Source organism: Periplaneta americana, chromosome 15, assembly GCF_040183065.1.
Source record: "Periplaneta americana isolate PAMFEO1 chromosome 15, P.americana_PAMFEO1_priV1, whole genome shotgun sequence".
Classification (NCBI taxonomy): domain Eukaryota; kingdom Metazoa; phylum Arthropoda; class Insecta; order Blattodea; family Blattidae; genus Periplaneta; species Periplaneta americana.
This window is the reverse complement of record NC_091131.1, coordinates 132,116,148-132,128,069: the sequence shown is the minus strand read 5'-3', so window position 1 is coordinate 132,128,069 and position 11,922 is coordinate 132,116,148.

Sequence of the window (11,922 nt, the reverse complement as noted above, 5' to 3'; positions counted from 1 at the left end):
GTGACTTCTGGCTCTTTCTGAAGCTCAAGGAACATGTACAGGACACACGCGTCCAACGAAGAGATTACCAATGCAGTGCGCTGTTGGTGTTGTCAATAGGCGGCTTCATTCTTCTCCGACTCCATACGGAAACCAGTGCACCGATGACGGAAGTGCATCAACGCCGGTGGGGACTATATTGAAAAATGATCTATTTCTCGGAAAGAGGACATTTCAGACTTTCTTTTGAGTGCAACATATTTCACTTTCATCAATTTATAAATGAGTTACAGCCCAAGAAGCAAAACATATTGAACAACATACCTATGTGTGAAGGATTTGTTTTCATACAGATAATGTCGCGACACCCTCCTTCCTCCCGCAATTCTGCTTCCAATAATCGAAATCGTTATGGTAATGTTCGTCAGGCTCGGAGATATGGTGTAAGGCCAGGTTGATTCACTCGCTGATACAGTGATAACGATAAAGTTACATCTGCCTCTATTAACCTTCGTACTTCTGTTGCGAATTGAAGTGTTCGTAGCGCACTGTACATTAATGTGAGCGAGTCAGAGCCTTCACAGTTCTCTCCACTTGTCTCAGTCAGACGTTGTGTTCAGTCCATTTTACACCAAGTAAATAAATGTTATGTAGGTTAATAAATAAACAATTAAATAAGCAAATGTTTGGTATTATACCCATAAAAGAGCAATAAACATGTCTTTTTGTTTTACAAATTTAATGAAAACCTTACCTTCAATGTCTTATAAAAAAATGTATTCCTCTCGTATATTTTATCGTTAGTAATCTCACTACCAGTTTTGATTTATCTAGAGAAAATGAAAACTCAAGTGGGATTTAATTGATTATTACACGATTAGGAGAAATAAGGATTAGAAGAAATAAAGTATGAGGCAGTTGCTCTCGTCTCGTTGTATGCGTTGCGTAAGATGCCTAGGATTGGCATCCGTAGCGGTCGCCCTCCAGGACTTGATGTACTCTGCCTCTTCTTTTCTCCGACTGCTAGTTCCGATTATATCGGACAGGTAATTCGAGGTGGCAAATTTGTAGTTAATTGATAAAGATGTTATTATTTTGGGCGCCAGCGCCCTCGAATTAACTGTGGTAGAGTAGAGTTCCCAGGTAAGCGTCTGAATGAGATGAAGGTGATAATGCCGGTGAAATGAGTCCGGGGTCCAGCACCGAAAGTTACCCAGCATTTGCTCATATTAGGTTGAGGGAAAACCCCGGAAAAAACCTCAACCAGATAACTTGCCCCGACCGATAATCGAACCCTGGTTTCGCAGCCAGACGCGCTGACCGTTACTCCACAGGTGTGGACCATTTTTATGGAAAACTGAATGCGAATCGTAGATACACGACTATTTAGGATTATAGAACTGCAATATTTATATTGTTTCGAAGCTCAAACATTTATACCTTTTGTCCAGTCAGATTTGAGTTTGGAACCACTGTGCGCCGCGCCGAATATCTTGCCAGAATGTCTTCACCCCGCCGACTATCTCACCAGAGCCTGTAACCGAATGCTTCTACCAGAGTCTTTCACCAGAATAAATCTACTAGCCTCTCACAATTAATTATCCGAAATCAACCCCTCTACGTCTAAATCACGTGACCTGGTCATGAATTTTAATTGGCTAAGAGGAGCCCTACGTCATCATAGACGCGCTATTTGACTAACATACGTTGACATGAATTTCCAATATCTGCTAATGACATATTAATAGTTCCTACAATCGCAAAATTCCCCCGTGTACTACAAAGCATCGTCGCTGCTACAACTACCAACGCGTCCACAAGTTCAACTGCGTTCACCATCTACTCTATGCAATACCTCACGCATCGCTGCGTCGGCTCCAGAAGTCTGACTGTGACAATAGAACTCTACATACTCTTCCCGTTATCTTATTGTTCCTTTCCTTGCCTAGCGCTGTTACTCTGCTAACACCTCCCGCTTTCTGTATCTATCACTCTACAAGCCCAATCTATTCCATAAAAATGAAAATCAATACTATAAAATAGCATATCAAAATAAATACGCGATGCCTACAAAACTACATGTAAAAAACAATAATCAAACAAATAAAAAATAATATCTAAACTACGTACTAGTAACCGTCTCAAGTACTCTAATACAATAAAATATTAATTGACTTACTAAAATATGTACTAAACTGTCTTGAAAATGTAGTATTATACCACAGTCTAATAGATACAGTCACGCAACTCATACTTATAAAATATGCGAACATTTGACAGCTGGCGCGACAGTAGCCCGCTAGCGGCAGGCAAGTTTAAAGTGTGCACACGACATATGATAACACATCAGAAAACGGGTTTTGCGTAATTTATTTTATATTTTTATGCTATACAATAAGTGCATATGGTTCTTACTAATTCTACTTTAGAATCCTGGAAGAATTTCACACGCAGTTAATCTACAAGTTTCAGAAGCTGGGAATAAACGTAATTCTTTCTGCTCCTTACAACTGAATCATGGCCCTGATCACGTATCATGGTTTGAAATAATATAATTGTTTGTACTTGAATGGTTAATTCAATTCATTCCTAAATATATTTATAAACCATTGGAACACTATATTCCCTGTGAGAAGAGTCAAAATTGTAGGGCATATCTCGTAGGATACATCGCGTGGTGAACTCCTCTCCCTATTTCCTGAGAAATTAACTATTTTCCATACCGCAAATTGGGGTAAACTCGGCCGCTGAGGTAAACTTAAAAATAAAAAAGGGGAAGATTTAAACCTTAATTTGACAGACATTGATTTATGAAGTTCACTATTTTTCAATTTTTTTTATTATTATTTTGAGTCGCTAATAGTGCTGATATTATGGTTTAAATTTTTATGGAAAGTTTACCGCATTTTACATTACATTTCCAGTTTTCACACAAAAGCTTAATTTTAACTTACCCTACCTATATAATACGTAATTTACATGTACTTACTGTTATTATGACGTAGGTGAGAACAAATGAATACACAACTTTGTTGAATAAATTGTAACTTCAATTAACTCAGAAAATGTAGGCCTAATTTTATTTTCAGAGCAGAAGTGGTGTAAGTCAAAAATGGGTAATGAGGGTTAAAGTAAACATTCTGTAAAATACAGCGCAAAGTAGCAGTTAATATTGAATTTATTTGAACTATTAGTAGTCAGTGAATAGCACGAAGGATAAATTAATTGCTTCTTTGCGCTGTATTTTACAGAATTTTTACTTTAAACCTCATTACCTAATTTTGACTGCTCTAAACGGCTCAAATAATCACTGGTTATGTAAAAGCAACACCAATAACAGTCATGCAAATTATTACAGAAAAGATTGCTTTTTATATTAAATTTAAAAAGGCTCCTTTATTTTTTGACAACTTAATACGTCTGCCACATGAATCTACATGAACACATCAGAAATTTATCGACACAGTCTGGATTTATTCAAGAAGTGAATATTTTGCAAAAGGATTATAATACGCCATGAATTCTTGAAAAAATTAACACCATAGTCCCTACTTGAATGCAATATAACATTCAACTTTTGAAAAATATAAAGAAAAAAACACGAATACAAAAATTATGGAATTACTTGCATTAAAAACTGTAAATACATTATCCAAAATCGGAATGGTTACACATTTACACATGATCTCTGCAAAACAATAATATACTGTAACAGGTATTTACTTTGTTTTTATTTAAACTCTCCTTCCTGACATACAAATAGGTAACTGATAACTAATAAATGTTTTATAGAACACAATACGTAGGCTACCTACAGCATGGATTATAGGTTATGACTGAGTTATGATTTTCTCTTGGTCTTTAGGGAATCTGAAGAACAACAAATTCGGAGATATAAACTTGTTGTTACTGCAATTTTCGTCGTTGCACACATTGCCTTTATTCCGACGTATGATTAAAACGTTATTATAACATCTCGCATACCTTTAAAGCACGTGCTGGCTGTATCAACCCTATGACTAGTGCCTTGCCTGCCGCTTGAGCTCTAGTGTCGTGAATGTTGGCAAAAAGAGTGTTGAAGTTGCGCGACTGTATATATTAGTCTGTGACAACGAGCTAGAAGTAGAATCTAGAGTGGCGTTCACGTCTGTATCAGCGCTCTTTGTGGTACTAGCTTGAACTACCGGCCGCCATGTTTAAACTAGTATCTCGCTGTAGCAGAAGTAGGCGTATAAGCACGTGGAGATTTTTAAATTCTCTATTAAGATGCTTCTTGTGTGCTCGTCTTACAACTGTAGCAACCGAAGCGACAAAACAAAGAATATTTCACATTTCAGGTAAGTAGTCTGCCATAATTTGGTATTACTATTCATATAATAACAGTTATAACTGTTATTATAAATTGATAGAAAGATTCTGTAACATGTTACATTAATTGTTTTTACAGATTCCCACTGAAAAATTATTTGTTGACTAAGTACAGATGTACAGATTCCCACTGAAAAATTATTTGTTGACTAAGCAGTGGGCTTCACAAATGGAGAGAGACAAATGGTTTCCCAAAGTACATGGTGTTTTGTGTTCTGCACATTTCGATACAAAATACGATAGGAGACGTTTGTTGCCCATTGCAATACCAACTATATTCAAGTTTCCAGCTCATTTAAAACAAAAGAGACTTCTAGGCCTCCACCAAAGAAGCGAAGTTTCGAAGAAGCTTTCTCTTCTGTGGCAGAGGAAAATTCAATAGAACACCAAGAGAATCCAGGTTTGTATAACATACTGACATGAATACGACTTCAAGCAGTCTATGTCTGTCCGACGAAACTGGAGCTTACGTGTCTTCCACTGAAAGCGTGTAAAAATCAACAGGAATGTACAGTACCATGGGCTCCTTTTCCACTGGGCCCCTCAATTGTAGCTTGCTGTGTATTGTATTTATTTTTTAGTTTACGTCATGGATTTTTATGCTTGTAAACTGAATAATAATCTCCTTCATATGTATTATCTATTTTTGTATATCTTAGTTGATTGAATTGTTAATGATTTAAATTTAATTAATCGGCTTGCTGTGTATTCTATATTTTTGTATAGCTCAACTGATTGAGTTGTTTATGCTTTCAAACTGAATTAATCTGCTTGCTGTACATTGTATGTTTTTGTATAGTTCAACTGCTTGCTATGTTTTGTATATTTTTGTAGAGCCATCAACATAGCTCAGTCGGCAGACTCACTTGTCTGGTGATCTGGAGCTGTGCTTGGGCTGATTATCTGGTTGGGTTATTTCAGAGGTTTTCCCTAACCGTATGGTAAATGTCAGGTAATCTAATGCATGTTTCTGCATGGGTTTACTGACGACTATTAAAAATAAAGTGTTAGTAAAAATGAGATATAAAATAAGATATAAAATTTGCGATATAAAATAAGAATCATAAGATGCAACTATCCTGGACTACCCCTTCCGTCTCATCCTACAGAAACCACGCCCACTTCTGTACATGTTCCACATCTTAAAACTTCAATGTCAATGTAAGATGTGTAGAAGAAAATATTGCGTGACTTTTCCTTCCCACTGGTAAAAATGGGATATGTGAGTTATTGCAATATAAAATAATATAATATAAAATAATATTAACGAGATGCAATATTCTAAACATTCTCTTTCAGCCTCGTCCTGTAGGAACCACGTCCACTTGTATCCACATCTTTAAGCTTCGATGTTAACGTAAGGTGAATGGAATAAATTGTTGCTGCATGAGTTTTCTGACAGCTGTTAAAATAAAGAAGTGTTAGTAAAATGGAATATATAGGTTAATGCGATATAAAATAAGATTCGTGAGTCGTAACATGTTCTATACAGTCACTTTCTGTATTATGCTATAGGAACCACGCTCACTTCTTGACTAGTTAATACATGGCGGACATAGGTTCAAAAGTTTCAAAGATGGCGGCGCGATCCCCACTCTATATTCTACTTCTAGCTCGTTGGACTGTGATTATACTATCTCATCATTACAAATATTACGCTAGATGGCAGAAATGTGTTATGATCGGCTGTTCCATCCACTTAGATGGCCCTGGCTGTTCTCTTGTTACCAGTTGTGCCAACTATATAATCTTCATTGAATTCTATGGACGAGTATTAATCAAGAATGCTTTGTTGATTCAGTTTAATTTTTATTATTTATAATTTCATATAGCAAAAGCTATAACATAACCTAAATAAAATAATCAAGATAAATGATAGACAAGTTTTAATTAGGGCTGCTGAAATAAACATGAATTATTTTAAAAGATACAATTATTAAAGTACAGTACAATGTTGGCAAAGAAAGAAACAAATGCTATGGAGATGATAAAAACAAACAAATGCTTGGGAGCTGATAAAAAACAAATGCTAGGGAGGTGATAAAAATTGTAGGGTAAGCAGCCATGATTGGTTGAAACACGTGGTTCCGTACCGTTTTATTGGTCAAAAGTAGTATGATGTCGTAAAAATGTAATAGTCTTAGAAAACAATTTGTTGTTCCTTTTAAGAAACTAAGCGTAAAGATCTGAGGAAACTCAAGCCAAAGCTCTGAAGCTGTGAAATGTTGAATCATCGGTTCTGTCGGACTTTTTCGTTAAACTTTTGAATTAGTTCACCATTTACTACAGTATGACGCCCACTTCTGCTTTTTCTATTTCGGCATTACAAGAAACTATTAGCATTATATTTCTTCCAAAAAAAAAAAAAAAGACATACCGCCAAGTGTTCTGTAACATTTGTGGAGTCGCTAGCTCTGCTACATTTGTGATGCGTTGCCTCAGTTCCGTCAAAGTGTTAGCTCTGCCTCTTTGGTACACAGCATAATTTTCACAAAGCCTCACAAAAAAAAAAAAAAAAAAAACAAGGGGATCAGATCGGGTGCCCAGACAAGTAGTCCTCGTCTTCCGATTCACCTATCGGGAAATTTTTCATCCAAGAACTCACGTACCCGTTGATGATAATGGGGTGGGGCCCCATCCTGCTGAAAAACCGATCCTGTGGGAAGTTAGTCAACAATAAAGTTCTGCAACATGTCCAGATACACAATTATTCCTGTGACTGTAGCCTCTACGAAGAAGAATGGTTCAATGACGGAGTTCCTCGTCAATCCACACCAAACATTCACTTTGGGCGTGTCTCTCTCATGTATAAGATGTGGATTCCCTGAACCCCACATCCGGCAGTTGTGCCTGTTGATTTTTCCACATAAGTGAAAAGTTACTTCATCAGAGAAAACAATGTTGTTTAGGTACGAGTTGTCATTGTCAATTTGTAGAATCATTTCAGTAGCAAAATTTTTCCTAATCGGACGATCATTGGGGTTTTATGTGGTGGATCTTATAAACATACAAATGTAGATGCTTGTGCACGATCCTGTGAATTGTTGATCTAGGGATTTAAAGCTAGGCATTAGCTCTTCATATCGACTTCTGTGGACTCCTAGTGAATGCTGTTCTCACAATTTTCGACTGTCTCCAAAGTTACACACTGTTTCGCATGTTTAACAGTCTGCGGTAACAAAGATCCTGTTTCTTGGAGTGTTGTGGCCCACTTGAGAATGGCCTTATGCCCAGGTGGATCTACATTCCATTTACGATGAACACGGCGTTGTACTCGCGTAACAGATTTTACTTCTGCTAGCCATAGCACGCACTGAAGTTTCTGTTATGGTGTCCACATGTTTAACATAGTGTGTTCTCCTACAAAATGGCGCCAGGCTTGTTTTACTGCCGTAGCAACAAACAAACGAAAGTTACGCATGCAGCTATTTTCAAACCAATTTCTCTATCTTGTAAGATGTAAATCACATTGATATCTTTGTGTGATTTTAAGTGGTTAGCATTTATTTCTCGATCCCTCTAAGCGGGACACGGTGTATTTTTAGAAAACATTCTGGAAAAAAAATACTTGACTTCGCATAGGATTGAGCCCATGCTCTTGAAGTTCGTACTGATTAATTTCGATAAGCAAGAAATGCGCAAATAAAGTTGTCCATCATTTGAGAGAATCTGATATCAGAGGCGCTCTAGTTGTGTTTGTCTCCATTATACGAATATTGTGTAGATATAGGAGTGGGGAGTGACTAGCAGATGCACGACAGAAACTTCTCAACATGTGACTTGCTGGCAGATTTACCCTAGCAAAGTAAAATTATTTATCCTAATGAATGTATTGTGATAAAATAAAGGTATGCCACATGAAGCAAAATTAGAAGTACATAAACAAGTAGAAGTTAAAGGTATCTGAAAAGATATGTTACCTATAACTGCTTGCGAATGGGTCACAAAAGTAAGTCGCTTGCCTACCATGAGCATTCAAAACGGTATACTTATAAATACACTGCCAAAATTATATAGGCAGTACATATCGGTCTTCTGAACAAAATATCTAGTAATATTAAATTATATCTTATAATCTTATTTTTAATTTGTAAAATATGTTTTTAGGATTGATAGTAGTTTAATTATTTATTTACATTTGGACTAAACGTAAACGTAAATGACCTTGCACCCAACACTCAACACATATCAATATACACATAGTAACTAAGGACGCTTCAGCATACATACCGGGCAATGTAGCCTAAATAAAGACTTTCTATTCTTTTTCCAAAAAAGTTAGACTCACAAAACATTTTTTCGGGGAAAACCATGAAAATTGCAGAAAAACAGCTTTTGACTTTTTTCTTCAGTTTTTTATGCTCTACCACCAGTAATTTTTTTGACAGTTTATATCATTTACACCCTGTATAATTAATGTGTACTTACATTAATAAACATTGGTGGTACTGTAAACAGCGGGCCACATACTCGCTCCCTGAGGCCGCTTTGTCTGCATTGCGACTGCTTCTGGAAACAAATCATAATGAAATTAGACGGTAATTTCTGAAATGCCGACGAATAATAAAAATTCATACCCTACCATATCTAACAGTATGTATATTCTGACTTCTTTCCCGATACTTCTTACATTTATCAAGATTTCTTCTTTTGCTCTTTAGAGTATATTTAACTTTGCATACTTCCGCAACGGGCCTCCCACGACATAGAATAAATACAACGCCGGGACTGCACCTGAGATAATACAGGATATAAGATATACAACGCAAAGCTTTCATGAATCAAGTCAAATGATGCCGGAAACAATTTAATAGTTTAAATAAATAAGTTACCAGACTGTGGAGAAAAATAAGTTACAGTAAATAAAATGATTAAAATTTACAAATCAATACCGGTAATTATTGTTTCTACGTTTCTTTATAAATTTAGAAAATGACACATCTCAGTCAGATTTCAAGACCAGATGGAAAGCGGTATTATCTGTCTAGGTATCTATATAATAATAATAAATCTGTAACCAAAATTTTTCTGACGATTTTCACTTTTCCAACAATAATTGATATTAACATGTATAAACTGAGTCCAAAAATCGCATTTTTGAAATTTTTGTTGGTATGTCTGAATGTTTGTTACCTTTTCACGCGATAATGGCTGAACTGATTTCTATGAAACTGGAATATAAATTAAGCTCGTTCTATTCGATCTAACTTACATTTTAGGCTCTGTGGCATTCAAAATATTTTATTTAAAAGAGGGTTATAAGGGGACCTGAGTTAAATAAATCGAAGTATCTAGCTTATTATTAGCTTTCGTGAAAAATGTAAAATACAAACGATTTTCGATAACTTTTATTCTATGAAAAATTTTGATAGGACTGATATTTAAGGAGATATTCGAGTTTCAAAATAACAATGCGTTTTATCAGTGTCGCCCCAGCTAACAGGATATAATGAAATGAAAACAAAAGACAGCGACTATTTTAGGCGGCCTTACACAGAAAGTTGAAGATATTCATTTAACACTATTTTATACGGATATAATTCTATTGTATGATGGGAATATAATACATGTTTATCAATACACCCTCAACTACCCAGGCATAGTCACTCAGACCTTTGCGGTTGGCCACACTGCTTATATCTCCATTTAAAATTTAATTGCGCAGCTATGATTCTGTGTAATTGTTTATTGTTGTTGACGAAGACCTCTGTCATAGGGATTTGTTTGTAACTGCCTCTGGCAGTATTTTATCACATTTATATTATTTCGGGCGGTCAGGCAGACCATGCCTGGGTACTCACTATGACTTCTCTTTCGTATAATGTGAATTTGAAAATACTAAGGTCATGAATAACAAACATGGCCCTTCGAACGCAGTGAATGTAAATGCTCCTAATTTCAACAGTACTATATCACTATGGTATGAGGACGATGAAGGAAGTACTTCTGATCTCGATTGCACCGAAGATGTCGCGATAGTAAGCGAGCATTAGTCAGAATCTGAGTTAGAGCTGAGCGATGTTGGCGATAACGATGAGAAAATATGAATGATCTTCGAGTTCGAGAATAATGTGACCATGGTGTCTCACGTTCCAAGAAAAAATAGGACTGTCGTTCTGGTATCCTCTATGCATCACTCAAATCTTTTTGATGATGTACCGTAAAAGCGGGCTACTTGGACCCTTAAGGTGTTACTTGAACCCAGAAGAAAAAATTGTTTTCGTCGATGTAAAATAACAATTTGGTGTCGAAAGTTGTGGTTTTTTTCTCTGCAAACTTTCATCTGTACAAATATTTTCACCTAAATTACTCCAATGGTAAGTAAACATTTTTTTCTTCTGGGTTCAAGTAACACCGTAAGGGTCCAAGTAGCCCGGTTTGACGGTAAGTGATAAATCAGATATTATTGCATATTATAATTTGACTAATGGTGGCGTCGATTCCCTACATGAGAAGTGTGCACAAAATAGTTATGGTCGTCGAACCAGACGCTGGCCTATGGCCATATTTCATTTTTCTTTCAATCGAAAGTGTGTAGTCTGCTGTTTTTCGGAAACATCTCATCTCAGGTGAATGCATTATTATTATTTTTTTTTTGTTTAATCGTACAGATTACTTCACTGCAATATGGTTAAGTTAATAGGGCCAAAATGTTGTGTATTTGAAGATTTCTATGCAAGGCTGGGTTTTAATATGTTGTTCAGAATTTCAAAAAATGTGTATGTTTCTTTGTTTAGAGTTTTTTACTTATATCTACTTCATTAATGTAAGACAATTCACAACATAGACATTTAAAGTTTTGTAGGATAAGGAAAGGTATTTTCGTGGTATAGGTATTATTATTCTTATTTTAAAATTAAATTAACCCTATAATGCCCCTTGTTACATATGTGTAACATCAGGAATTTATCACATTATTTCTACAATAAATTAATATTTATCGCGAATGCCTGATTTACAGTTATGTAACAACGTTAGGAATGCATTTGAATTCGCTACAATGGAAATTCAGTCTGCCAGCTTCTTTGTGTTCTAACAATACTAACAAGAGTACCGCGACCCGACTAAGGAACGGTTACATGGCGGTCAGGTCTTTGATTTTAGATGTTAATGTGGAATTTCTATAAACTCTTATTTAATTTTGTATTTTCAACAATAGCCTACATCTTCTTTCCTTGTGGAAATTGCAGTAAGTTGTCAGTTGTGTATCAGAATCGTTTCCGTTCACATTAAAATGGATAACTGGTTGAAAAGTGGAAGTTTGAAAGGGAAACAGGCTTTAACAAAATCGCAAGTTAGTGTTGTGTCAACAGGTCATTCAGTTTCTAGTGATGTGTGTCAAACCAACAAAAGTGAACCGTATGTAAAGAAAAGAAAGTACGATGATAATTACATTAGCTTTGGATTTTCATATATAGGAGACAAGGACTGTCCAAGATCACAGTGTGTTCTTTGTGGCGACAGTCTTGCTAACAGTAGTCTGAAACCTTCTCTACTTAAACGCCATTTAGAAACTAAACACTCCACCCACGTAAAAAAATCTGCTGATTTTTTTAACGAAAAGCTAACGGGTGG